Here is a 4,210-nt window from a genome sequence, read left to right as displayed (position 1 = left end):
GTGTTAACTACTGTTAAAATTAATTGTTAATTTAAATTACAAAAATTATATATTTTTTATAAGAATTTAAAGTACTATAATTTAGTAATTAATCAATAACTTTTTAAATTTTTTTATTTTTCATAAACTTTATAGTGTCGCCATCTACCTCAAACAGGATTAAATAGGAAGGTACCTCGGGTGGATTTCGCCCCTTTTTGCATATTTCCCTGTAGGCAATATGTGAATGCGTCTATTATTGCCAGGCCCTGTTTTTCATGCCATTGAAGTACACAAAATCAATTCAGCGTAATGCTTCATTTCAGGCTCGTAATAGAAATGTTTGATATATCGTATTAATTTGAAACTTTTTAATAAATATAAAAACAAACCGAAATGCATTTTAATTGAAACGTCTTAAATGAACAAAGTTTTTTTTCCCTTAAATTCCAACGACATTTTAGACCAGTCAGTCTAACCGTTATATAAGTTCCACATCGCAGACTGATTTTAAGTGTTATTTTAATTTGCAATAAAATAAAATATAATTATCCCCTGAAAATAAGTCACGGTGTGAAATTATATTCTATATGCAAAATCTAAAACACGATGTCTCAATTCGGAGAGTTAAGAAGTTTAAATTATCATTATCCGTGCAGAGGAAAAAAGAGTTAATCAGAGCATAATTATAAATATCCTTCTTAGTTGACTTTGCAAGTTCCCTACCTACTGGTTGAAGTTGATTTTCTTCAAATTCTCCTGTCTATAAAACCTTGTTGTGGTTATTGGTAATTGTAAGTATAAAGAGCTGGTAACACGAGTGGTATGGAGGACTCCCTCGCAGTATAGCCCAGTGACCTGAATTAATGGTTTTAAAAGTCGTTATCTCACCTAGGCTTTAGTAGGTTTCTTGGGTATTATCCTAGCAGATAATGATAATTTTAAATTAAATCTGAATGAGGCATTTCAATTGCCAAAACTATAAAGTCAATAACGTAGCATGCTTCACGTGCAAAGGCAGATGGACAGGTAGGAAAGTGGAAAAAATTCCAAAGGACTACCACAGTAGCGGCGCCAGGATTTTTGGGGAGGTAGGGCGACCATTTGGACCCCCCCCCCTCCCAAAAATTATGGAGGCCCCCAACCACAATTTTTTCAAATCCGTCCACGTGGATTATTTAATTGTTTTTAAGCAAGTGGTGCAATTTTTGGGTAAAGTGGCTACGCGACGAAAGAATTAGAACTCATTATGATTTTAAATATTACTAAAAACAGAGTGTGTGTTGATCCTTTTTGGTGTACCGATAACACTTAACAAATAAGTGATTATTTACTTATTTCTACGACTGAATTCCAGTCTATCAATTTACATTCATTCCTTCGGTACTTCGCGTGTCAGAACTTAAAAATTTACGAAAATGAATGTACGTAGGTACACTAACGACGTAAGTAAAGTAAGTTTAAGAACCATTTATTTGTAAAGATAAAATTAAAGATACAATTTGGATATAGTAGCGCTCGCGAAAAATTAAAACTAAAAAATAAACTACTGTCAAAGAAAAGTTACTCGTGCCTTTGAAAGGAATAAAAACAGCAGTGTCGTTAAGCGATTCCCTCGAGTTGAATATTGAATAATTAATAAATAAATAAATTATTTCGCAAACAAATTACATAATTTGATGATATTAAGTAATTTGGAGAACCATATATTAAATTTTGGAGGCCCCTTAAGACGACTTTTGGAGGCCACTATCAAAATTTCAAGTATGCTCAGGTCTACCCCTGCCTGTTGCTGGCGCCGCTACTGAGTGAGGCAAGTCAAATATCCAGCACCAAGGGAAAAATTGTTTAAAATTCAAAATACAACAAAATGCTAGATTTATACTAGACAGTTTTGCCATTCGAAACTTGTTGAGGTTACAGGAATAGTGATTGAAGCTTGTTGTGGGCTCGCGTGGCATCTAGGACTTGCCACCACAAGCTAATGCATTGAAACCCAGCCACCTGATTGAAAGGCAATAAAGTTGGTAGATGACTTGGGCCAACGAAGGTGCCTAGATTATTAGCCAAGCTGACTATTATTTAGGATACTTCACTTTTTAGTGAGGTGCCACCTATAGCTGATTACTGAAAGCAGATATTATTTTAAAAAAAGACAAGAAACACCTTTGATCTGAAGAGATAGCAGATAAAACTATGCAGAGGTTGCGTATTTTGATGTTCTAGATATTATTTAAGATTTGTAAAAATTGTGAGAGTGCATGATGGTAAATTGTTCGAAATTGGTATACAGCTCATAAAATTGATATAAACGTGCCTTGAACTATACTCTCATCTACCTAATTTGTTTTTTCAATAAAACATACTGCAATGGTTTTATAAGCAATAACCCGCTTGTTGTCGAAGACGCGTGCATCTTCGTTTGTATGTTGTTAAAGTTTCTCATTCTACGTTGCACAGCATCTCCACCACTTTACTAATAATAATCATGTGTAGCTCAGGTGGAAAAGTTGCTAAAGTTATGAATTTTTTTTATGGGGATACGTGTCATAGTACTACTTAAACCCTTATATGGAACCACATCGTTATATTTTATTTCATGATGTTTTTTACGATTTTACGAGTCTCTCTATAGGGAAAAATGGTAATTCACGTGTTTCTCTTGTGGTAAAGGTGGTGACGTTATGAATTATTTATGGTGATACGTGTCATTTTTATACTTGCTATCAATTCAACTCATGCTGGAAGAGAAGACTCATTCCCCTAAAAATTCAAATCAGCCCTGTAAGGAACTTAGGCCATGGTCTCAAAATCTTTATATTCCTTACTTTTAAATAAATATATACATTCAAATCAAATCAAATTTTATTATAACGTGCTTTCGCAGAAGCGCGGCCTGATTTACAAATTTTCTGCCCTAGGCACTAAAGAAATACGCAACCGTAAATTTCATTAAAAAAAAAACAAGTTGGCAAGCCAAAATATACCTCTCCTCGGAAGAGTTTTTAATTTTCAATGAAGCGTAACTGTATCCGTGGTTCTGCGGTAGAACGCTCACCTGTCGTGCAAGAGGGCTCGGGTTCGAATCCCGACCGATTAAAAAATTATACCGAATGACAAAAAGAGGGCGCTTTTGGAAAAACCTTTTCCCTGATTCTAAGAAACTGGGTACGCAGTGATTACCCCTTGCCCTGAAAATGCGAACGCGTTCGCAGGCCCGACAGACAGACAGAACCACCCACAGACAGACACGGTGGTTGTATAACCCCTCCTAGGGTACAAAGTCCCCTCGGAGAGGTAAAAACATTTATTTGAAGAAGGAACTTTTCCATCCCTCGTCCAGAAATGTGCCTAATGGGAAATCCAGAACTGCATAGAAATTAGGCCCTCTTAAAAGACCGATTGGTGAGTTTGCAAGTTTTAAATGATACAGAAACAGGGTCTATCATATGTATTAAAGCAATTTTTGGTTGAAAATCCGTTAAAGTTTCGTACTATCATTTTAAATTAAACAGCTAGTATCGTATAAATTCTATTACTTTAAAATTCACGATAAAACCAGGGAGGATAAGGGAGTTGTAGATTACGCGCTCGTTATGTCGAAATAGGGGAACCCAGAATCCAAGGGCTGAAAAAGGGGGTAAAATCAAGGACGTTCCATTACGGGACAGTTCGTGAAAAATAACAAGTTTATAGTAGGTGGCCTTGGCGTTTTGACAACTAATTTAAAAATTAAACTAAATCGTATGGTCTGTATGACTGCTAAAAGGAAGGTTTTTGAAACTTATTTGTTTTATTGCTAACTAATTTTGAGAGAAAAAAAACTATCCGAAAATGTTACTAAATTTACAAATGTACCAGTCTTATACTAAATGAGGTTAAATAATTCCACCGTCCGCTGCTATACACGTTCGTGCGCGATGCAGCATATTTCGAAATGAAAATCGGACCATAGCTGGAGTTACGAGTTGAAACGCTGCAATAATTATCTGGCGCAAATCTTCTTTGATTGGCATCCGGTAAATTTGCCGGTGTCAAATCTGTGGACCTAGTAGGTCATCGCACTGGACCGTTCCTTCCAATCCAAAGCCCAGGGAGCCAATGTGTTAAACAATTGTACCACACCTCTTTGCTGGTGAGATGGCGCACCATAATATCATGCTGGAACCAAAGGAGTGGGATTACGATCAAAGGTACATGTTCCAAAGCTTCTGCAACTTCATTCTGTAGT

The sequence above is a fragment of the Leiobunum rupestre genome, chromosome 2 (assembly GCF_980474605.1).
Source record: "Leiobunum rupestre chromosome 2, qqLeiRupe1.1.hap1, whole genome shotgun sequence".
NCBI classification, from domain to species: Eukaryota; Metazoa; Arthropoda; class Arachnida; order Opiliones; family Sclerosomatidae; genus Leiobunum; species Leiobunum rupestre.
This window is presented reverse-complemented; position numbering follows the sequence as displayed.